This window comes from Suricata suricatta, chromosome 6 (assembly GCF_006229205.1).
Source record: "Suricata suricatta isolate VVHF042 chromosome 6, meerkat_22Aug2017_6uvM2_HiC, whole genome shotgun sequence".
Taxonomy (NCBI): Eukaryota; Metazoa; Chordata; class Mammalia; order Carnivora; family Herpestidae; genus Suricata; species Suricata suricatta.
The window spans coordinates 32537373-32562652 of NC_043705.1; the positions used below are offsets into that span (position 1 = coordinate 32537373).

General features: G+C 45.3%; 1 protein-coding gene and 1 long non-coding RNA gene across 3 annotated transcripts in view; one reads left to right on the forward strand and one right to left on the reverse strand.

Moving 5' to 3' along the window:
• Positions 1-9978, reverse strand: part of FGF1 (fibroblast growth factor 1) — a 102080-nt gene extending 92102 nt beyond the window's left edge. Inside the window, exon 1 of one of the 2 annotated variants that reach the window (XM_029942146.1) lies at positions 9655-9978. The gene's annotated coding sequence lies outside the window, so the exon portion shown is untranslated. The remainder of the gene's footprint in view (positions 1-9654) is intronic. The other variant, XM_029942145.1, reaches the window with a different exon arrangement.
• A 5084-nt stretch (positions 9979-15062) lies between these two features.
• Positions 15063-25280, forward strand: part of LOC115293993 — a 19590-nt gene continuing 9372 nt past the window's right edge. The window contains exon 1 of the long non-coding RNA XR_003909698.1: positions 15063-15146. This is a non-coding gene — a long non-coding RNA (uncharacterized LOC115293993). The remainder of the gene's footprint in view (positions 15147-25280) is intronic.

Sequence of the window (25280 nt, forward strand, 5' to 3'; positions counted from 1 at the left end):
CCAGGAGCAGGGATCCCATTAAAGGACCATAGGCAGCATCTTTATGCTGCTGGCCAGGACAGGGTGAGGGAGGGAGGGAGCTGCCTGTACAAATAACTCTTTGGCTGGCAGGTAGGGAAGGAAGCTGGAAATTGGATTCAAAGGATATGGATGAGGAGGTATCTTTGAAGAGACGAAATGGAAACATGATGAATAGTTTCCTATAACTGAAGAAGAGTCCCTGCTCCTTATGTAGGCATTTGAGCCTGGGAGGTGTGAGTGTGCAAGCCTGCCCACCTGCTGATTCAGATAGACAGGTACAGACTGACCTGTGAGAACCAGAAACATGCCCTCTGGTCTCCACCTTCCAGGGAGCCTGCTTTCCAAACGCATTGTGTGGCATCCAGGGAGCCATTTTTTGTGCCTCGTGAGGAGATGGGCCTCAGAGACGCTCACTCCCTAGAACAGGATGGATAAGCCACGACTCTCCTAAAAGGGACTTGAAAAGTACGGAAGAAAATGAGTTCACCACATATTATTACTGGGAACCTCCATAAACTGCCACATCCACATATTCAAAGGTACTCCTAATGTGCTTTCAAAAATAATAATCTTCCTGATCATCTGCACAATTCCAAAGGACCTTGTGAAGCACAGAAAGATGAAAATATTTCAGAGGATTGTCTTCTCAATATTGGAGAATTACTGGGCTACCTCCAGTGTGTGTGCTAACTTGCACCTACTCAGAAAGATAGATCTTAAGGTTAGGAAACATTAAATTAGGAAATTAAGCTTGTTAAAGAGCACACGAAAAATTCTTAAGACAGAGATGGGGCTCAAGGTCTCACCTGGCATGCACCCTAATAAAAAGCCTTCACTGTGACTACACGCAGGTGTTCCTAGCTCAGGGTCATGCCCTTGAACCTGCCCACACTGTGTGGTTGGCTCTTCCTGGGCAGCTCAGCTGGGCCCCCAGTTCCATCCTTCCTAAGGGAGGTTAATGAGACTGCTAACCGCATCTTCCCTGCAAGCCGACACGGGTACAGCAATGATCTCCTGTGCCACAGTGTGTGAAAGCACCTGCAAAATGGGTAACACAGTGTAAGTCATTAGTTTAGTTTTATTTATTCCATCCAGTTGTGAATGGCTGTTTAAAAAAAAAAACAACCTACAAAGGTTTTCAGCAAACATAATCCCTAGCTACTGATATAAACTAATTTTTCTCTCTCTTTTTTTTAATGTTTGTTTATCTTCAACAGAGAGACAGAGTGAAAGTGGAGAAGGGGCTGAGAGAGAAGGAAAGAAAATTGAAGCAGACCCCAGGCTCTGAGCTGTCAGCACAGAGCCTGACGCGGGGCTTGACCTCACAGACCATGAGATCGTGACCTGAGCCAAAGTCGATGCCTAATCAACTGCACCACCCAGGCGCCCCTAAACTAATTTCTTTAATGCGTATCTGCTATTTGGCAGGGTTACTGTCCAAATACTGGGAAATAATGAATCCTAATTGCTTAAAGTATTTACTGTAATGTAATTCCCCTCAATATTAAATTTTTTTAAATTTTACTTTAACATCCCCCAAATTCCACATTTATTTCAACGTTCATGTCAAGCATCTAAATTTATCTTTTAAATAATATACATTTGGATGTTTTGAGTCATGAGACATGATATTGTTAATGCTTTCTGGCCTGTTATTTAGCCTGGGAAGGGACTTGGAAATGGCCTCGTCCGCAGGTCTGGCCTCAGACTAGCCCTCCAGCTCTGGGCAGGAAGTAATAGCTGTTGGGGCTGTTCAGTAAGCATCCGTAATACTGCAGATCCTACACAGATCACGGAACAGAAACAGTGTCTTCCCTCAACGCTCATAGCCCACTTTTAAAGCCCTGTCTGCAACGATTAAAACCTTTAGGGGCGCCTGGGTGGCTCAGTCGGTTAAGCCTCCAGCTTCGGCTCAGGTCAGATCTCACATTCGTGGGTTCGAGCCCCGCGTCAGGCTCTGTGCTGACCGCTAGCTCAGAGCCTGGAGCCTGCTTCCGGTTCTGTGTCTCCCTCTCTCTCTGACCCTCCCCCTCTCATACTCTGTCTCTCTCTGTATCAAAAAAATAAATAAAAAATATTAAAAAAAAAAACCTTTATCAGGGGGATCCCTGGGGGCTCAGTTGGTTAAGCATCTGACTCTTGATTTTGACCTCAGGGTCGGGAGATCAAACCCCACATCAGTCTCCACCCTGAACATGGAGCCTGCTTAGGATTCTCTCTCTTTCCCTCTGCCCCTCTCCCCTGCTTGTGGTCTCTCTCTCTTGAAAAATAAATAAATAAACATGGGGGGGGGGGAAAGGCCGACATGCAGGCCTACTAACACTGCCGAGGGTGGGTCTGGGAAAGGAAGAAAATGACAATTTGTAAGACCAATAGAATTCCTGGTAGAAGCCTGGTAGTTTTATCCACAGAGGTGTGGCCGTGGCCAGAGTCACCCACACCTGCAGTGTTGTGGTTGGTTCTGGAAGTGAGATTTTCCCCCTCACAATGGAGTTACTTTAGCAGTTGCTATCATCGAGAGTGGCTCTAAAACTCTTCTAAGAGCCTTAGAAGGGTGATAGAAGTAGAATGTGGCATTTCCATGGTTTGACTTATTCTGCGCTTGGTGCCTCTGAAAAGCAGACATTGCTTTTTAACTGCACCAGCAGGAAAGAGGAAGCAGAGCATGATAGAATCAGCAGAATTCAACATGCCCCCAATAACTATTTTCTCTCTCCAGGCATAAATGGCTTCTTGTGCCTTGAATTTTGAAGCTGACAGTCAATATTTGCTTTAAAATTTCCCCGTTTGTTTGTCCTGTTTACATAAATGATGCAGTTATTTGAAACACACACCGGAACACACTGCCTTTTCTTTCTAATTCCATTTGACCTTGTTGGGACACAACAAATCCTAATCAGCTGACAGGAGAAATCAGATGCTGCATTATCCTCTCTCCCCCAGCAAAGTATTTCCTTCTGTTTATGCCAAATCATGCAATTAAATGAAGGGCATGCTGGCCTCACGGTGAAGCAACTGCCAGGAGGCTGGCGGGGAGGGCTTTGCCCCACACGGCCTAGGGAAATGCGGCAGACATTTACAGGAAATTGTATTAGTTGCCTGAGGAGACCTGAAAGCCACACACGTCACCAGAGCTGCAGGACAGAAACAGGGCTCAGTGGTTTTCAAGTGGGCAGTTGTCTGGTCCCATGGTAGCCAAGAACAGGGGCTCACCCTACAGCAGCCTGGCTCTCCAGCAACTGCAGGGGCTTGGACTTAGAAAGGACTAACCCACTAGGGGTGGGCTTCCTCTCTGTGATATTGATCACCCATCGCCTTTTCTATTTTGTTTTCTTTTTAAAAATTTTTTTACATTTATTTATTTATGAGAGACAGAGAAAGACAGAGCACAAGTGGGGGAAGGGCAGAGAGAGAAGAAGACACAGAATCCGAAGCAGGCTCCAGGCTCCGAGCTGTCACCTGATCCAAAGTCAGACACTCAACCGACTGAGCCACCCAGGTGCCCCAATTTTATGTTTTCTTTGATCTCAATTTTTATATTTTTATTTTAAAATATTTTATCTCTCTTTTTTTAATGTTTGTTTATTTCTGAGAGAGAGAGTGACAGAGAGAAAGCACACAAGCGGGAGGGGCAGAGAGAGAGGGAGACACAGAATCCAAAGCAGGCTCCAGGCTCTGAGCTGTCAGCACAGAGCCCAATGTGAAGCTCGAACCCACGAATTCTAAGATCATCACCTCAGCCCAACCAACTGAGCCACCCAGGCGCCCCTAAAATATTTTACCTTTAAATAAAAGTAATGCTTTGTACACATGACAAAATGCCCAATGTCCCAAAGGGTATGAAATGCCCCTCACAAAGCCCCTCGGCCCAAAGATTACCACTACTAACTTTTTTTTCTGGATCCTTCAGTGGGGAAGTGGCTTCACACACCTGAATGTGTGTATATATGCTCAAAAACAATTTACGAGCAGTGTCCTACTTTGTTATTTGCTTTTCACTTAGTAACCGATCTTTGCGCATTGGTCTGGTCCGTCCAGGCACCAGTGTTCCTGGGCTATTGCACTACCTTCCTAGCTGAGCTTCCTCCTTCTACCCTTAGCCTCTATAGTTCATTCCACAGTAATCCTGCTGAAAGATAAATCACAGCCTATAGCTGATTGTTCACAGCTGTCCAGGGCCTTTGACTTGCTCTGAGAGTAAGAGTTAAGCCTCCTACCACCACTGCTTCCCTAAACTCCGTATGTTCTAGTCATACTGCTTATCTCAGCCAAATGTAGTCCTGCCTCAGGACCTTTGCACCTGCTATTCCCACTACATGAACTGTCCACATTTGTTTTCTGCCCCTCTCTGCACGGCAAGCTCTTGCCTATCATTCTTGACTCATCTCAAATCACCTCCTCCATGACCACCTGCTCTAAATCAGCCACCATCTCTGTTCTTCACATCCTCCTGCTTTCTTTTCCTGCACAGACCTTACTGCCATGGAACAGTATGATATTCAGTTAGTTGTTTCCTGTCTCCTCTACCAAACACACTGGAATATAAACTCCATGAGGAAAGCAGGGATTTCACCATTACATCCCCCGTGTCTAGACCAGTCATTCTCAAACTCGGATGTGCATCAGAAGCACCTGGAGGGCTTATTAAAACACAGGTTGCTGGGCAGCAACTTCAAAGCTTCTAATTCAGGAGGTCTGGGGTGGACCCAGAAATGTGCATGGCTAACAAGTTCCCAGGTGATGGTGAAACTGCTGTCCAGGGACCACACCCTGAGAACCCCCAGGCTCGACCATGCCTGGCCCACAGAGGGTGTGCATGTATATTTGTCATGTGAATGTATGAGTTGCACGCGAGGGACTGCCACCTTCTTTGTCACGGCGTTTCCACTTCGTTCTTTACTCATATTTCTGACTGTAAGTCTCCTCCAATTCTTTGTGAACAGAGGGCCCACATTTTGTCAGCTAAAGTGATTTATTAGCCCCACTGATTCATCAGCAGATGAATAGAAATGTAACATTTCATAGGCCCAAGGAGATCCATGGGGGTCACGTCTTGTTCTCTGCCTCAGCAAACCATCACACCAAAAGGTACAATGACTCGCATTTGATATGTGACAGAGAATTTTACCTAGAAGTAATCACTTAGGCCTCCCCTTTAATCGTTTAATAATTATCCCCTTGGCTTGGATTCTGCCTTGTGCTTTGGAACAGACATACAGAGTCCACTGGGATGCCAGGTTATGAAATGTAGGGAGCCCAGTGGTTTCTCTGTGAGTCACAAAACCCTGAGAATCTGACAAGATCTGTAACCCTTTTCCTGAACACACACACACACACACACACACACACACACACACACACACACACCTTTTTACTCCTGGAAGTTACAAGACCCCCCAAGTCCAAAGTCAGAACTTCTGATTTAATAATTGTCTATCTATGTGGCAGATCCTTAGTTTAGTGTTTAAATTCCTGAGAAATCAGAAAGTTAAATGTAAGAAGACAAGCCTTAGAGGAAAACATGAATTCATAAGATTTATCATCTTAGAATGGAGAATGCTTTTTGGAGTAGGACTTGAAACCCGGAAATGAAAAGAGAATAGTGAGATTGATTCCATAACATTTTAAATAAGCTACACAGGAAAGAGGAGGCCAGAAATCCTTCCACCTTAGACTCTGCGGAGAAATCTAAGGGTCCCAGTTTTTCCATTTGTATTCTTTCCGCTTGGATTGTCTGGGTGGTCTGTGGGCGAGCTTTGTGGGAGAAGACCTAAGCTTCTCAGAGCAGACAGAGTGAGGCCACATCCATCAGGAAAGCCCTGTCACTGGGTTCATTACTTAATTAGCCGTGATTGGGTTTTGAAACAACTTTGAGATATAATTCACACGCCATATAGATCATGCACGTAAAGTAAACAGTTAAATGGTTTCAGTATATTCACATGGTTGTGTAACCATCACCGCTGATTTTAGACCATTTTTGTCATCCCCCCGAAAGAAACCCCATACGCATTAGCAATTCCTCCACGCACCGCATTCCTGCCAGGCCGCAGCAGCTGCCAGTGTGCTTTCTGTCTCTTGCCTGTTCTGGCCATCTCATAGAAATGAAATCACACCGAGTGGGCTTCTTTGCCTTCAAACGCACAATGTCTCTTTGGTTCACGAGTGTTACAGCATGTTTCCGGACTTCGTTCCGTTTTGTTGCTGAGTAATATTTCATTGTGTGGATATGCCACCTTTTATTTATCCATTCGTCAGTGAGTGGACTTTTGGCTTGTTTTCCTGTTTGGGCAATGATCAATACTGCTGACATGAACATGTACAGTTTTTTGAGAACATATATTTTCATTTCTGTTGGGTCTGAGCGTGGTTTTTCTTTTAAAGACTCACCCAAAGAATTTAACTTAGCCTATATAATTCTTTTGGTTTTCTTTTTCTTTTTTTTTTTTTTCTACAGTAAGCCCCTGGAGAAGCCAGCAGGCTTGGATGCTAAGACCTCAGAGCTCTGTGACCTCCGGGCTGGGCCCTTCCCTGCTTCTAGGACCTGAGGGGTCAGTCTCCGCACGCCTCACTGGTCCTGCAGGACAGCGTGAGGATTGATGACATAAATCAAATAGGAGCTGCTCTTGCGAAGACGCTGACCCGTACAACTAGGTCAGTGCCCATCAAGGAAACCGCATACCCTTGAACCGAGGGCCTCGCCACACGCAGGGGGCAGCCTCAGACAGTAGGCCAGTGGCTGGATGTTAGAGGTGCAGGTCGCTCTCAAAATACTCACCGTATTCTCAAGATTTTGGTTTCCTTTGAGATCAGAATTTGTTGCTTTCCAAATCCTGCAAGGATTTCTGTCCTGTGAGAGTAGAAGTGTCAGGGCCATCTGCCTAATGAGGGGCGGCCTAAAGGGCAGGTTGAAATTCTAAAACCCGCTTTCCAGCTAACATTTCCTCAAAAGCCACTCTGCTTATATTTAGTAGAAAAGTGCAACACTTTTCAGAGCCCAGGAGGATCTCCTTCTGTGAAAGCCATGCGCCCCTGACCTTCTTTATGGCTTTGGGATAGGTAAGTGTCTCTTCGCCCCTGGGTACAAACTCACAGAGGCACTGGGAGCCCGAGTGGCAGAAGATGGGTCCAAAGTACCCAAGCTTACTCATGCTCTTTGACTGGTCAGCAGCGTTGCTTGGTCTTGAAAATCAGGCAGCCGGAAGCTCCCCTGATAAGTATGCAAATGCCAAATTTAATAGGAAATGAGATGGCAGGCATGCCTGGGTTCTAACTCCTGGGTCACCACTTACTAGCTGTATGATATGGGACTAGTCCGTTATTTCTCTGAGACTCAGTTTCCCCATATGTTAAGTGGCGGGATAGTGCCAGTATTTGCCTTGTAGGGTCATCTGCAGGTTACCTGAGATGATGCCTCTGAGGCTGCAGCATACAGCTGGAGCTCAATTAACGTTTGCTATAATTATTATATTACTTTTAAAATCAGAATTTAGGATGTCACATAACCTAGCAGTCCTCTCTCAGGTATTTAGGGAAACTGGGCTTCTAGTGGTCACTTACCTAGGCACCTGCTGTGTATCAGACACCAGAGGGAGGGCTAGGGAGGAAATCTAATTTTCCCCAGGAATGTAGAATTCAAGTTGGGAGAGAAAGTAAGATATAGTAAAACTGCAGTAGTAACAGTCTTGGCCATCTGGATTCAGGGTGGAGATCGCAGGAAGGCTCAATGAGCCGGGAGAGGCTGGCCTTTGAGAGGCAGGGTGAGTTCACCTCCGCAGAGCAGGGGGAGACACAGGTGCACAAGGGTGGGGGACAGAGGAGGGGAGATCCGTGTGCACACGGGCAAGGTCGGGGGCCTAGGTGGGTCTCGGCATGGTGGGTTGTCTGGGCACTCAGCCAGAGAAAGGCCTTCTGGTTTCTTTTCCACTCTGTGGGGTCTCTAGGAATGAGATGCCATGGGGTCTTTCAGTCACTTCTCCTAACAACCATCCTTATTATGAGACTTTCTGTCACTGATTTTTGTGGACTACAAGAGGGAAGAGTACTAATGTTGGAGGAGTTTTGTTTGTTTGTTTTTAATTTTTTTAATGTTTATTTTTGAGAGAGAGACACACACACAGATACCACAGAGCAGAGTAGGGGAGGAGCAGAGAGAGAGGGAGACACACAGAAACTGAAGCAGGCTCCAGCCTCTGAGCTGTCAGCACAGAGCCCGATGTGGGGCTCGAACTCACAAACCACAAGATTATGACCTGAGCCGAAGTCACTGCTCAACCGACTGAGCCACCCAGGCACCCCAGGAGTTTTAAGTCTTAATCCAGACCATCACAGAAAGAGCAACACAGAGTGGCCAGCACTGACCGTGGGTGCCCTGTGTCCAAGCCCCTCCTCAAGGACCAGCACCTTGATTATCTTGGGGGACCCAGCCCTTCATTCCTTCCAGTCCATGTGGTTTGGGTGGGGAGGACTACACCCCCATGGCAGGGACGGCCACAGTGCCCACACTGGTTCAGTGAGATGAAAGAGAAGTGTGTGTTCTTCTAGTAACGGGTGTCTTCTAGGGTGGCTCTGCCACTAGGGTGTCAGCCTGGAGCTGCTGGTGGCCATCTTGCCGCTACCGTAGGTGAGTCTTCCCGGGATACAATGACACGGGGATGCAGAGCCGAGAAATGCAGAGGGACAGAGCTGGGATGCTGCCACCTGGGCACCCAGATCCCACCATATACCAAAGCCTTTTCAGTTACATAAGCAAACGCATTTCCTTCTTTTGGCCCATGTCTCTTCAAACTGCATTTCAGTCTATTGTCACTAAAAGAATTCTGATTTATTCGAGTATCTTGCTCCCACCTACGTTTTGTGGGCTTCTCCTTAGCATAGGTATTTGTAGTCCAGAGTTGGGGGGGAGGTGGTATGTGACAAGGGTTAGTGGCACGCACGTGCTAGTGATGGCGACATCTGTCCACATCCCCAGACGGGCACAAGTACATGTCATGTGTTTAGGATGGGAAACCGAGACTGTAAAATGTGCTTGTCTTCTTTGTCCCTTGACCCTGCTCACAGAGCACTTCTCCCCAAACCCTGCATTTTATCCCTCTTGTTCTCAACCAAAGAACTGAGTTCCGGGGTCTGTTAAGTTCCTTTTGCAGGGTTCTAAGAAGTCAGGAAGAAGTGTGGAAGGAATGAGGAGAGAGGAAGATCCGCATATCCCACTTGTGTTCCCTCTCCCCTTTAGTCCAATAATAAGGAATGAGCCGGCATCCTTGTATTTCCTATTTCATGCAGGGCTTTTTAAAACTAAGATGAACTCGACTGCAATGGGATTTGTCTAATGATGTCTTGGAAAACATCTTCTTGGATCCCAGCAGAGATAATTCACTTGGTGGGAATCATTTCTCACTTCCCCGCTAAGAACTGGACCTACCCTGTCCTTTCCGGGAGCATATTGGCCTCAGAATGAGAGAAGAGAGCACAGGTATTTGAAGCGAGCATCCATCACGTAGACTCACGCCTGCCAGAGACCCGGATCAGGGAGGAGAAGAGGAGGAAGCAAGGGCGGGGAGAGCATTCATGCTGGACCGGAGCACAAAGTCTGCAGTAATGAGCCCCTCAGAGAAAGGAAACAGACTCACTCACCTCTTTGCTTTGGCCCCGGGGCACTTTCTTTCAGGGGTGAGACAGCCACAGCTGCGGACAGCGACCAGGGTGACCTAACGGGAGTGCTGCAGGCGGGCAGCTGCGGAGGGAGTTCCCATTCTCCATCAGAAGGGCGTGTCCTTCACCAAGAGGAGGCGATGCCCTTATTCCCCTGGAGTTGAGGCTGTTGGTTCCGCCTGTCCTCTCTCTCCTGCTCTCTCTCCGGGGTGTGGATGGAGCTCAAGGGAGTCCTAAGAGAAGGGCTGAGTGCAAAGCACCCGCTGCACCCACCCTGATACAGGTTGTTTTCCCAGCCCGGGGAGGGAGGCAGCCCAGTGCGCCGGGAAGCCGGCCTCTCCCGGGCCCCCACCAGTGCAGCTGATGTACCCACGGAAAGCCCAAGGACAGGCACTTGTGTATTTATTTCTCCCATCTCATGTGATCTTATTTTTGGACTGGATGCAAGAGCTATTTGGGGGCTGGACAGCTGCCAGGTAAAAGGACCATTATCCAAGTCATCTCCATCCGTCTCTCTGAACCAGCGCCTGTTACCTCATACCCTGTATAAGGCAGAACTGTGGGGTCTTGCTCTGAACTCTACTTTTCATATATCCCAGCAGTTAGTCCACATTACTAACTTTATGTCAGCGAGTTTACCCCCATCTTGTGAGGCTTCACAGGGGACAAATATAATGAACAATAATACCATTACTGTTCTGTCTGAGCCTGGGGGACCTGTCATATGGTCGGCACAGTATGGCCGTCACATACAACACTATCTTAGACATAGAGACCCTCTTATCAGCACTGGGGCGGGAGCTTCAGACCTGGAAGGCACTGAGGAGCAAAGTCAAGGAACAGAGCGAGGCTGTGACACTGAAGGGCACTGATCTCCTCTCCCCCAATCAGTGATGCTTTCTGCTTCTAACTCCTAGGGGCATAAAACTTAAACTGTTTGAACGGCTTGGTTTTTCACCTTTGATTTTTCCTTTTCGGACATGAATGGAAAGTTTTGGAACACTCATGCCTGACAAATGCTGTATCATCATCTTCACAATCATCACTGTTATTTATTAAGCTCTTGCTAAATGCCATTCATATGCTGAGCCCTTTTCCTGCCCTGGCTCATTTCTCCTCACAACAGCCCTCTGAGGAAGGAAGGTAATCGTCTTCCAACTGGACAGCCGGAGAAGCAGAGGCTGGGAAAGGTGAGCTGGCCAGGGAGAGATCCGAGCCCCCCATCGGTCTGATTCCAGAGCAGAGTTTTGGGCCACTTTGCTTACTGTGTGCTGAAGCTATAAATGACCGAGATTTCACTATTGTTTTCATTTCCTAAGAGGAAAACAAAAAAACCTCACAGTTGATTCAGATGCATGATTTCACTCCTCAATTTCTTTGATAAATACAGTTCTTGAAACAGAGAGAGAAAAAGGTTTTCATCTGTTTACGAAACTGGGTCCTGATTCTAGATACAGGATAGAGAGGGGTCTGGCCTCCATTCTTCTTGAAGCCCGTTTTATATGAATAATTCATTGTGCAAACACATACACTCCAGAGAAGACCCAGCAGGGCAGCCCACACTGGGCTCCCTGCTCATCTAGATGGAAGCGTTCTTTTCTCTCCACTACCCAGAGATAGAGCCCCCGAGATCCAGCAGCTTGTCCAATACTGCCCTCTGCAGGCCACTAGGTGCATTACCCCCAGCAGGGCCGTCATAACTTCACAAGGGGCACCCCAAGGATAGTTTCTAGGGAACTGGTTTCTCTAGGCACTCTTTTTTAAAGTTGATTTGCCCAAGAAAGTGTCCGTGTTGGTAGTAACCCTCCCCTTACTGGAAAGTGGACCCCTCACTCCACAAATCTTACATTACTAAAGGTGTGATTACTCCAGACGTGAACATCTCCAGCTCCAGGTCCCAAACTGAAAACTTCCTTTAATAGTTTAATTCAGCTTCCTTTAATGATTAATTATGATATTTTTCTTTTTTTAGTTTATTTACTTTTGAGAGAGAGAGAGAGCGAGCAGGCAAGTTGGGGAGAGGCAGAGAGAGACGTGGAGACACAGAATACGAAGCAGGTTCCAGGCCCTGAGCTGTCAGCACAGAGCCCGACGTGGGGTTTGAACCCACGAACCATGAGATCGTGACCTGAGCCAATGTCAGATGCTCAGCTGACTGAGCCACCCAGGAGCTCTAAGGTATTTTTCTTATTTAACAAAACTTGTTTTCTCTATTCCTTGAATTTGAGGGAAAGTACTGTGAAAGTGATCATAGGGAATATTGGAAATAATAACAGATGAATAGGTATATTTAAAAATGATGTCACAGCTTAATTTTCTAACTCCAATATTTACAATATGCTGGGAGTTATTATCTTGAAGCCATATGAACCTAAAGATGAACATGTCATACACCTAAGATGTAGGTAAAGGTAGCCTTGGTTTTCAAAATTATTTCAGAAGACACGGGAACAAAGATGGCTGAAGCCCATTGCACCCTGGGGCTGGCCGCTGCCAACTGGTAACAGATTGCTGCCCATCCCTCCAACAGAAGTGAGCACCTACTATATGTCAGGCATTGTTTGGGGCACTAGATAAAAACATGGTGAGCAAAAACTTCCACGTTACGTGCCACATTTTTACTTGTGGCTGCCTCTAGGGAGTTGAGTCAGGCAAATAGCTTAATTTAATAATTACTCAAATCTCTGCTTCAACTTGGATAAATACTACTAAGTAGGGGCACTTGGTGAGTAGAGAATGTATAATGGAGACCGATAAGAAATACTGAGGATTGACCTAATTCGTGAAGGAGGTGTCAGCGAAAGTGCTCCTGGAGAAATGACATCTGAACCAAGAATAATGTAGCATGTCTATGAAAAGCACTGTGAATACGCAGGAAGGAGAACCATTGTGATGTGGGAGGATTGGCAGAAGTGGTTTTAGAAAGAACGTTTGCCCCTACACAAGTAAACCCATCTTACACATCAGTGGCTCTCAGCTGGGAGTCATTTCTTACCCAGGGAACATTTGGCAGTTTGTGCAGACATGGTTGGTTGCTGTGACCGGGGTTGTACTAGTGATGTCCAGTGGGCAGAGACCAGGAATGCTAAAGATTCTGCAGTATGCAGGACACCCCCACATCAAAGCAGGCAGCCCTCGGGGCACCTGCGTGGCTCAGTCGGTTAAACGTCTGGCTTTGGCTCAGGTCATGATCTCATGGTTTGTGGGTTTGAGCCCCACATCAGGCTCTGTGCTGACAGCTCAGAGCCTGGAGCCTGTCTTTGCATCTGTCTCTCCCTCTCTCTCTGTCTCTCCCCTGCTCACACTGTCTCTCCCTCTCTCTCTCAAAAATAAATTTAAAAACATTAAAAAAATAAAAATAAATAAACAAACAAATAAATAAAACTTAAAAAAGCAGGCAGCCCTCCAAGTCAGTAGTGCTGAGGTTGAGAAACCCTGCTGAAGGAGAGGGCAAGGCAGACCTCACATGTATCTGCAATAGAGGTCGATTCATTTGTTCATTCATCCAACAAATGCTTATTGAGTGTGCACTATGTTCAAGACACCATTCAAGGCATAATTGAGGCATACCAGGAACCCCTTCACCAAAACTGTCAGCTCAAATGGCCTGCCTGGTTGTGTTCCTGTGACCCAGCCTAAAATTGTCACCATTCACATAAGTGGCAAAATTGGTCTTATTGTCTGGAGAAAGACGAGATAAAAATATATGGGTATTACTAGCAAGTTGGTCACTCAAGCATTGTTTGTAATAGTGGAAACAACCTAAGGATGTCAGTAAGGGAATGGTTACATAATTCTACTACACTCATACACTAGCGTCCAATAAAAAGGAAAGAAGCAAGTCTCCTTGAGATGACACAGAAAATAACCATGAAGATACTGATAACTGGGGGGGAAATTGGCAAATAGCAGATAGAGTATAATTGATATGATTTGTGTTTTTTAATTTTTTTAATGTCTGTTTATTTCTTTTGAGAGAGGGAGGCAGAGTGTGAGTGGAGGAGGGGCAGACAGAGAGGGGGACACAGAATCCAAAGCAGGCTCCAGGCTCTGAGCTAGCAGTCAGCACAGCCCAATGCGGGGCTTGAACTCACAAACTGCGAGATCATGACCTGAGCCAAAGTCAGACGCTTAACCGACTGAGCCACGCAGGTGCCCCAAAGTGATGTGTATTTTTAAATTGGTTTATGTGTGTGTTTGCATTTGCATGCAATCACTACAGAAATTGTCATCAAATGCTACTGATGGCTCCCTCTATAGGAATAGAAAATAACTCTAGAACATGTTCACTGATAACAACCATCTACATCATTTCCTCCTCTCACATCAGTTAGAGTCTCTCCAGTGTATCTCCTCCATGACTACCAACATTCAACCACTCACCAACTTCTGGAGCTCCTTCAACTTGTAGGACAATAACCCATCCCTTATTAAACACCAGGCCCTTCCAAACTTGCCTCTAGTCAGTCCTCATAGGCTGTTCTTGGGGGCTGCTCTCCCTTACCAGTCTTGTTCCCACCCCCCACCTCCCTGGTGCTTTGGGGGTCCCATGGTAGACTCCCGGGACTTCATCATGCTGTATCCTTTCAAGACAAGCTCACCTCTGTGTCTGGAAAACAGTCCTCCTCTTTTTGTACCCTTATTAGTCAGGATAGACTAGATTATACTGTAGTTATAAATTACCCCCGAATTTCAGTGACTTAAAGTAACAAAACTTTATTTCTCATTAATGGACATCAACCTGTCCATTTTCAGGTTGGCTAGGCAGCTCTGCTCCATGTCATCCTTAATCAAAGACCCAGAGCTCAAAGAGATCAAGAAATGCCAGTCCTCTGCATTTGGGAAGGAAAAAAAAGATACATATACTACCACTCTAGAACCTAGAAGCTACTTCTTTTCCCATTTCATTGGCCAAAACAAATCCTATGGCCACATCTTACATAAAATGAGATGGAGAATTTATTTTCTTAATGTTTATTTATTTATTTATTTTGAGCGAGAGAGAGAGAGAGAGAGAGAGAGAGCGAGCGAGCAAGCAGGGGAGGGGAGGGCCAGACAGAAAAGGAGAGAGAGGGGGCGCCTGGGTGGCTCAGTCGGTTAAGCATCCAGCTTCGGCTCAGGTCATGATCTCACGGTTCGTGGGTTTGAGCCCCGCGTCGGGCTCTGTGCTGACAGCTAGCTCAGAGCCTGGAGCCTGTTTCAGATTCTGTATCTCCCTCTCTCTCTGACCCTCCCCTGCTCCAGCTGTCTCTCTCTGTCTCTCAAAAATAAATAAAAAGCAATAAAAAAAAAAAAGAAAAGGAGAGAGAGAACTCCAAGCAAGCTTTGCGGTATCAGCGCAAAACCAGATGCAGGGCTCCATTCCTTGAACTACGGCATCATGACCTGAGCTGGAATCAAGAGTCAGACACAACCAACTGAGCCACCCTGGTGCCCCAAAATGGAGAATTTCAATCTCATGATTTTCTTGGAAGGTAAGGGGTCATAAATATTTGGGGAACCTGAATTTTATAATTGTTAGCTGCAATATTCTATATAACTCCTTTAAGCTATTTGGTAATCATGTTCAAATAATTTGTATCTTTATTCATTTACCTGCTCACTTCTTGTGGTTTTGCCAATCTTAGCTTCATATTTTTGATAGTATCTTATAAGATGTGTGCAAGTTTTATAATCAGTCTTATCTTCTTTATGAGTTGAGTCTATTATTATGATGTATCTTTCTTTAGCTATAGTAATGTTTTTGCCTTACAATATAATTTGATATTAATGTATACTATTAATATAATTTTCATTAATATTTACATATTTTCCACCCTTTCAACATTTTTAAAAATTAATGTTTAAGATCTGTTTCTTATAGATAGCATGTAGATTTTTTTAATCCAGTTTAATACTCTTTGGCTTTAAAACAATTCTTTAGGTTTATTTATCCATTTTGAGAATGAGAGGGAAAGAGCACAAGTGAGGTAGGGGCAGAGAGAGAGGGAGAGAGGATGCCAAGCAGGCTCCACATTGTCAGTGCAGAGCCCAATGTGGGGCTCGAACATACAAACTGTGAGATCATGGCCTGAGCCTAGTTCAAGAGCCACAGACTGTACCAACTGAGCCACCCAGGAGACCTGATACTCTGTGGCTTTTAACTGAAGTACTTTGTTCATTTACATTTAATGCAATTACTAATATACTTTGATTTAAATCTATCATCTTATCTAATGCTTTCATTTGTCCACATGTTCTCTATATTCTGTTCTTCCTCCTTTCTTGCTTGTTTTGGTGTTGTTGAATATTATATATTTGTCTCTGTTAACTTGGGAGTTATACACTTCTTTGACTATTCTTTAGAGGTTATCCTAGACCACAATATGTGTCATTGACTTATCAAAGTCTAATGTTAATTGGTATTTTTATCTTCTTCCACAGTAATACAAGGATCTTAGACCATTTTAATTCCATTCACCCCTTCATTCTGACTTATACCTATTTGTTATATATTAAAAAATTTTAATCCCCAATGGACATTGTTATTTGGTTCAGTCTCATTCATTTGGATTCTTCAAATTAGACTTTGCATTGCATTTCTTCCTGTATCTATACCCTGTCATTTAAAGTCATTTTCATTCTGCTTAAAGAACACTCCTTTAATATCTTCTGCTGGCAAAGAATCCTGAAGCGTATCTTCATTTTCTTTCTATTATTGCAGGTTGTTTTCTCTGGGTATGGAATTCTAAGTTTTCTAACAGTACTTTATTATTTATTTTTTTATATATATATATTTTTTTTTGAGAGACAGAGAGAGATGGTGTGAGCAGGAGAGGGTCAGAGAGAGGGGGAGACACAGAATCTGAAGCAGGCTCCAGGCTCTGAGCTAGCTGTCAGCACAGAGCGTGACGCGGGGCTCGAACCCACGAACCGTGAGATCATGACCTGAGCTGAAGTCGGACACTTAACCGACTGAGCCACCCAGGCACCCCCTCTAACAGTACTTTAAAGACATTTTAAATTCTCCTAATTTCTAGCTACTATTATTTCTGTTAAGAAGCAAGATAACAGTCTATTCTTTTTTCCCCCCAAGTAATGGTAGTTGCTTTTGACATTTTTTTTTCTCCCTGTCTTTGATTTTCATCTATTTTACCAATGTACCTAGGAGCGGCTTTCTTTTTATTTATCCTCCTTGGGGTACCCTGGGCTTCTTGGATCTGTGGCATGATATTGTTAGTCAATTTTGGCAATTTCCCACCTGTTTTTACTTTCACATACTGCTGCTGCCGTATTGTCTCATCACCTCCTGGAGCTTCAGCCTTCACTTTATCTTGCATATCTCTTACTCTCTCACAGGATTTTCCATCCTTTTGTCTTTTCATGTTTTGTCCTGATGTTTCCTTCTGACTACTACCCAGTTCATCAACTGTCCCTTCAACTGTGTCTAGTCAGTCATTACACTCATCCACTGAGTTCTTTTTTTTTATTATTCTTTTCAATTCTACATTTCTATTTGGTTATCTTCCAATACATCATTGTCTTTTTTTAAAATTTCCAGTTCTTTGCCAGAATTTTTAATATTTTATCTCCTTTGCATAGTCTGTGTCTGATAACTTTAGTAACTGGACTTTTCTGGGTTTTTACAGTAGTTGTGTCTGCTGGATCTCATTCATATTGTCTTATTTCCTTGTGTATCTGGTTAGTTTCATGTGTGCAGAAATTGTCTGAGAGAAATTGTTGGTAGAGGTAATATGAGACAGAATGGTATATATTCCTCTAGAGAATATTTACATTTGCTTCCGCTAGGCACTTGGGGATACTAGCAATTTAGGGTCACCTAATCCAATTTGATTAAGCTCATTAACAGCTGAGCTGAAACCCTGCAAAATGTGGTCTATCTCCTATGCATCCAGTGTTACGGTGCCATCCATGAAGGCCCTTCCCTAAAATGGGGGGTTACAGGGCCTCCTCCCCTTTGAAGCACACTGGGTTCCACCTTATGACTCCTTACTGTGCAGACCTGCCTACATGCCGCTCAGCCTCTTGGCTTCTCAGTTGTCTCTTCGGGGAGCAGCAAATATCCCCAGGACAAAAAGATATCTCAGTTGTTGGGCCTGCCCCTCTAAATGCCCATCTTTTCCCAGATCCTGGTTTGGCACCTCTTTATTATCTTTTTAGTTGTTTGATGCCTTGAGGTTGATTTTATTTTTATTTTGTCCAGCCTTTGTCATTTCCTCAGCAGGAGAGCAGGCCCCAACGATCTAGTCTGTTGTTACCAGATGGTAGGAAATATAAATGCAGGAAGCAGGCCAGGTATATGTGCATGTGCACACCTTATGTGGGGGGTGGGCACTGGGGTTAACCAGAGAGCATGAGTCGTTTTTGCCTTATAGAAATGAGAGTTACATGTTGCCAGATTTTTCCTCTTTTTCTTCTTCAAAAGAAGTAGGAAATGCAAGCTTTTTAAATGTGAAATCACAATTTTCAATGGTGGCCACAAAAGAAAAAAATAAGCCAAACAAGACATGTTTGCAGTTCAAATCCAGCCTTTAGGACAGCAGTTTGAAATATTTGAACTACAGGATGTGTTGTTGGGGGAAGGAGGGCTAAAGGTGGTCGTCTTTCACTATTAACCTTAGCCTTCACTAGTCCAGACTGCCTTGAATAAACACCAGTCCCTCATTAAAAAAAAAAAATTGAAATAAATTTGTGTCTTTACTGAAATATCTTAAAAGAATGCCAACCAGGAGGACAGGGTCTATTCATAACACCAACAAGGTTTCTGGAAAATCTCCTCCCATCTCTCTTCCAAATCCTTCTCTTGACAGCCCACCGGGTACCCCAATTCCCTTTAACTCATCTCTTGAATCCCCCCCAATTCATCTCATCTCTGGCTCTCAGCTCCCTTAGCCTCCCTTTTACTTTCTGACCTATTCTGCTTTTCCTTGCAGGTAATTCCCTGCCTTTTCTCTGGTGGGCTCACCCAGCCACCCACACACACAGCACTGTGTGATCAGAATCCCTTCCAGCATTTTCCTATATTCCACACCAGAAAGGCTCCAAAACGTGGCTGCCAAGACTAAATCCTCCTTCACAGAGAGTGGGGGTAGGGAGACATGATCCTGTAAATACTCTAAAATCTGTATTTTGTCCATGTCCCGTCAGCGCTGCCATCTGGGATGGGGTGAAGCCAGGACGCGATGTCATTTGTAAGGAAGCAGAGCCCATTTCCGGGATGGTTTGGCACCAAGTTGAGTTTTCAGATGCCAGCCTTGTCACTTACCTTCTCCTGAAAGGACAGGGCCCCCACCCCCACCCCCACCCCTCTTGCAAATGGGGAGAGAGAAGCCAGAAGGAAGGGAAACCAAATGTGGACTTTTCCTGATGTGCCTCATAATAGAAAGTTAGCAAAGCATGTCAGAGAATAGAAATTATTTGGTAAAAATAGCATCTGTTAAGCCTGGGACTCAAGCTGGAGATGCAGGGAAATGTAATTTATTCCTTCCTTGCGTGTCCCCCTACTAGTATAACAATTCTGCCTCCCTCCTTAGTGAGAGAAGTTTAAAAGGCTGCTTTCTGTGACCGAAACGCCTCTCTTTCCCAGGGCTGACGGTGGAGGAGGTGCTGGCTGAATTAAGGAAAGCCACCAGGCCATGAAGCCCCTCTGGCCAGTCGGGTGTGGCTCTTCCATCCTCACACCCACCCTTGACTTTGAGACATAGTGTCAAGGGCTCCACCATCCTGTGAGATGGGGGAGCTGGGAGGTTTTCCAGACCAGCCAGTATCTCTGACTCATCGGAACCTAATTGATAATCATACCTGTGTAATATTATTGCTCTCCCCAACGGAGGCCTCTGGCCAGGCAGCTTTCAGTAAAAGAGCAGAGAAAACAGAGGCTGGTGTCCTGTCCTTCATAAAGCAGCTCCTCACGGTGCCTGGGGCTTTCACATTTTGCTCCTGCTACCGAGCATATGCAGAGGTATCCCCTCAGCTCCAGATTGGGCCTTTCTCAAAGCACGTGCTAACGCCCACTGAACCCTCCTCCTCGTGACTGTCATTCATGTCACCAGTTCTTCCGGGTCCTGCTCCACACGGATGGTCCTTTACTGAAAAAGCTGAGCCAAGCTAACAGTAGGCAAGAACAATTGATCAAGTGGCCCTCTTAAATGACCTGGGTTTTTTGTTGTTGTTTGTGTTAATTGTGTTGGAGCGCCTGGCTGACTCAGTCAGCAGAACACATAACTCAATCTTGGGGTTGTGAGTTTGAGCCCCACATTGGGTGGAGAGATGATTTAAAAACAAAATCTTCAGAAAACATTTAAAAAATTATGATAAAGTATGTACATAAAATTTGCCATTTTAACCATTTTCAAGTGTGTAGTTCAAGGGCATTAAGTACATTCATGTTGTTGTGCAACCACCATGACCGTCCATCTCCAGAACTCTTCCCACCTTTTTTGTTTTTTAAATTTAAGTGCATTTTATTTTCAGACAACCTACATGATATTTTTTTGTAAAAACAATTTTTCTTCTACAAACAAATCAAGGTCAGAATAAAAGAAGAGCTCAAGGTGACATCACCCACTTGTCTAAGTCCCAGGAGCAAGGATGACAAGCAGCAGCAGTAATGACAACAGGTGACGGATCTGAAGTCATAGCCAAACTTGTTAACAGATTTCCATTTCCAAACCATCCTTACAGAAAGTCCTACAAGAGGCCACACCATCCTCACGGTAGCCCAGCTAGGCAAACCTGGCATCTGGCTTCGTGTTTCCACCAATAAAGAGCTGGTGGTTTTCCCAGTTAGTGAAGATAAGCTTGATTTGGATTCATCAAAGGTTTACCTCTTTCTGGTCTCAGGTCTTCAAGTTTACCTTTGGTTGAGTCCATGTAGTCCATGACCTTGATGTACTTCCTGTAGGCTTCTTTGTGAAGCTGGTTTCTTGGGAGTGATAGTTCAGTGACAGTATCAACACCAGCGATGGCTTTTGGTACCTTCGTTCTCTAGGTCTTTAGCAGAGGCAATGCCATAAAAGAGCAAGTCCCCAGTGTTACCCTCTGTCCTATTGACCATGGTCCCCGCCACCTTTAGGCCTGCCCGCCCTTGATCTCCCAGATCTTGACATCTGAGGACTTATCCTGGTTGATGAAGTCTCAGTGCATGATCACAGGGGCAGGTGGAGACAGCTGAGTGTGGCTTTAGGTGAGCAGGAGCCCAGAGCCTGGAGGGAGTGGTGTGGCCTGAACAGGGCCCCACTGGGGAGGAAAGCAGGGAGCAGGCAGAGAAGAGGCTCTTTTTGTCTTGTAAAACAGCAACTCCATACCTTTAGACAACAGCTTCCCATGCTCCCTCCCCTTGGCCCCTGGCAAACATCATTCTGCTTTCTGTCTCTATGATTTTGACTATTGGATGTACCTCATATGAGTGGAAACATACAGTATTTGGGCTTTTGTGACTGCCTTCTTGCACTTAGCATAATGTCCTCAAGTTTCATCCATGTTGGAACATGTATCAACATTTCCTTCCTTTTTTTATTTAAAAAATGTTTTAAGGTTTTATTTATTTTTGAAAGAGAGTGAGAGAGAGTGTAAGCAGGGGAGGGGCAGAGAGAAAGGGAGATACAGACTCCCAAGCGGGGTTCAGGCTCTGAGCTGTCAGCACAGAGCCCAATGGGGGGCTCAAACCCATGAACCGTGAGACCATGACCTTAGCCTAAGTTCATCACCTAACTGACTGAGTCACCCAGGCATCTCAACATTTCCTTCCTTTTTTAAGGCTGACTACTATTCCATTGTCTGTGTAACCCACATTTTATTTATCCATTGATCCATCCATAGACATCTGGATTGTTTCACCTTCTGGCTCCTGTGAATAAGGCTATGATGAACACAGGTGCTCTTTTAAAGATTATTTTGACCTGTTTGTATTTTAACAGGACTCTTCAGGAAGGTAATTCAAATGGTGGGATACTTTAAGAAACCAAGAAAGCCAGTGAGAGCTATTTTAGATAAAGAGACTTAGTATCCCTTGCATCCAGCCTTGTCCCCTGCATATGGGACTGCCCTTGGATATGTGTATTTTGCATTTCCACACTGAAAAAGAAAAAAGTAATGCTGAGTGGGGAGAAAATGTGTAAACAATGAACTTCCCACTCTACTTGGCCATGGGAATTTTGACAGTGAGTATTTATCAGTCAATGACTTTGGGAGGTGACAGAATGATGGAGGCACCAAAAGGCTTTGCAATTAAACTTGGCAGATGTGTTTCCCCTACATGGTCTCCAAACACCTTTTTGTCCTGCCTCTCTAGGGTCCCTGTTGATTCCCACTTACCCCTCCCTGAGCTCTACTGTGTCTTCACCTCTTCACTTCACCCCTTCACCACTGTCACGTGCTCAAGTCTTTAACAAAATAAAAGTGCAAAGCAAAAGCACAACCCCTCCTTTGAGCCCTGTTTTCTCCTCCTCCTCCTCCTCCTCCTCCTCCTCCTCCTCCTCCTCTCCTTGTCTGTCTGTCTGTCTGTCTCTGCTTCCCCAGAAGCCTGTCTTCACCATCCCCTTTCATATCCCACTCCACTTCACTCCTCAACCCACTCTGTTATGGCTTCTGCCCCTGTGCTCTTCTTCCTCTGGGTTCTGATGGGACTTGCTGGGTCTCCTGGTCTGAGCTTGAGATGGACCTGAGTCTCAGCCTCCTGTTCAGAGCAGCAAGAGCCTGGCATCCTGAGAAGTCTGGGCATGTAGCTTCTGAGGTAGTCCCTACGCTGCCAAAAATACACATACGTTTTTTCCCATGAAGGTGTATGGTAACCCAGGTAAAGGGTATGATCTATGGAACCACATCCTTACAAACTCAGAAACAAGAACAGCCTTTGCAAAACATCTTTCAGACAGTGGACCCTAGAGGTAAGGAGATCCACTCTATCATCAAATAGACCTGGAGAGACCCCAACTCTGCCACTTGCTTCCTGGGAGAATACAGACAAGTTATTTCCACTCTCTGTGCCTCCTCACCTCACCTTGAAAATGGCCATAGTAATAGCATGTACCTCATGGGACTATTAGAAGAAATGAGTAAGACAGTGCATGTCAGGTGCTGAGCACAGTACATGGGTCGTAGGAACCATTTCGTAAGGAATAGCTCTCATTACTACTTTTTATGGGTCTAAGTTGACCTCAGTATCTAAGTCCATCTTGAGTTTCCTACCTGTAAAGGTGAATGAACACATGTGGCAAGACTAAGGGGTGTATTACAAAACTCTCTAGAGAATCACTCGTTTCCTGAGTGCTCAGAAACATTTAAAAGGACAGCGTGAGAACTGACAGGGAGAAACCTTGCATGGGGGCCTGAGAAAGGCAGAATTCTCTAATGAGGATGAACATTCCTAGATGTCAGGAGATAAACCAGAAGGCATAAAAGGATGACGAGCATGTGCCTGTGTGGTTGCCATCAGATAAGATGAACGATCTCTGTTATGCAAGCACACACACAGACTGTGTGGGGAAACAGCCACTGGAAAAACTATCAGAACTAAAATTAGACAGTAGTCAACAGTCTGGCCACTGAGGAGGCATCTACTGTGATAAAACTGTAGACCTCACTTAAAAATAAGTTGAGATATTCCAGGAACAGATTGTAGGAGTACATGACTAGGTCTGTGAGTCTGACAGAATGGCTGAAGTGCAGGCAGAAATTGAAGGACATTAAAGTGAAATTGACACATGTTGTTGCACAAATAAAGGCTGGAAGGCCACTGAGCGGAGACTCTGGGCTTGTGCCTGCCGCAGGGGCAGCCGGGGGCACGGGCGCCGTTCGGGCACTTGAAATGTAGCTGGTGGAAATTTAGAAAGTGCTATACTGAAGTGTAAAACACACACAGATTTCAAAGACTAAGTACCAGTGGAGCCAAGATGGTGGAGAGGAAGGGAGCTCTGTAAATTCCGTCCACCCCATCTATCGAACTGAGAAAGACATTACTGTCATCTGCAAGAGCGGAAGGAGAAAATACGGACTCCAGAAAGAAAGGAACCTCAAGGATACCTGAGTGAGTGCGAACTGGGGAGATCTGAAAACGGGCCAGCCCGGGACGTGTAGGGGAGCAGGAGCCCCAGCCCAACGTGGGGCAAGCGCATGGAGCCTGAGAGACAAAGGGAAGAGACAGAGAGTCTGAACATGCTTATCGTACTGTCTCTGGGGAAGAGATAAAGAACGCTTGGCCACGCTTGGAGAGAGAAACCCACTCTATAGATAACTGCTGGGTAGCCAGAATCCCGAACCTGGGTGGTGCAAGGGAAGGAACAGCTTGCAGCCCTAAGCCATCTCGGCGGGAATCAGCGGCAGCTGCAGCTGCGCCAGGGGCGTGCACTTCAAACTTCGTTTTGGGAACGGGACCACGCACCACATTTCCACGGCGCATCTCACCCCCTGCACTGGCTGCGCGAATCCCGAATCCCGGGTGCCCACAGGAAAAAATAGGGCCCACACCTACACAACCCCCGACAGGGAGTCGGCAGTGGGTGGAGGCCTGGGTGCGCGCCTAGGCTACAGGAGCTCCCAGCTCATTTCCAGCAGCACACAGCGCCTTGAGCAACAGCTATCAGAAGCCAAGAGAGACTCAATTTTTTTTTTTTCCCTCATTGCAATCGCAATCCTGGCTGGGGGTGGGGACTCCACAATTGAGTCTGTGAAGGTGCGCATTTCACCTCCTGCTGCTCATTTCACCTCAGGCAGGGGCAGCTGAAATCCCTGCTGGAGCCAAGACAAACTGATTCCTCCCCCTAAGAAGCCAGCCACCAAAACAAATACATTTCATCTGTGATAGCACAAACATGCACGGACTGGAACTTTGAACCAAGGCGGGCCTGGAAAATACAACTCGGCTCAACCGCGGCCCAAGGAGATCGGACTCATTAGAGTGGCCTACCGTGCTTAGTTTAGCGGAGCTTGGCATGCTGCCATTCTAATCTCCATAGACACCAAGGCGGAGCCTCTGAGAGCAGCCTCCAAGACCTACCACATCAAACCACGTGTATCCACAAGGGGGAGCTACTGCTTTTTTTTATATAAAAAATTTTTTTTCTTCACTTTTTTCGTACTTATTTCTTTGTTATTATTACCTTTTTTCCTTTTTCTTTACTTAATTCTTTTAAATTTTTACTCCTTAGTTTCCTTTCTCCTTTCTCCCTTACTTTTTCACCTTCTTGCAACCCAGATATATTCTCCTGTATCTCATCCTTACCTCTCCCCTCAACTGGTCATACACTTTTAAACTGTCTACTGTCCTTTGTTGTCTCCAACCCCCTTTTATATATTTTTTAATTTTTTTCTTCTTTCTCTTTTCTTTTTATTTTCTCTTCTTCTCTTCTTTTCATCTCTTTCCTTCCCATTTTCTTTCCTTTCTTTCCCCCCTGTAATGTGTTTCTTTGTTTGATTTGTCTGTGTGTATGTGTGCTTCTGTTCCCTCTGTGTTTGTCTGTCTGTTTTCCTTCTTAGGACTACACCAAGAAACAAGCCAAAGTGTGCAAGAAGGCGACTCCCAAATATTGCAGAGTAGGGAAATAAAATACTCACAGGCACAACAAGAGAAACCGAGAGACACCATTAAGAGAATATTTCCTGAAACGACA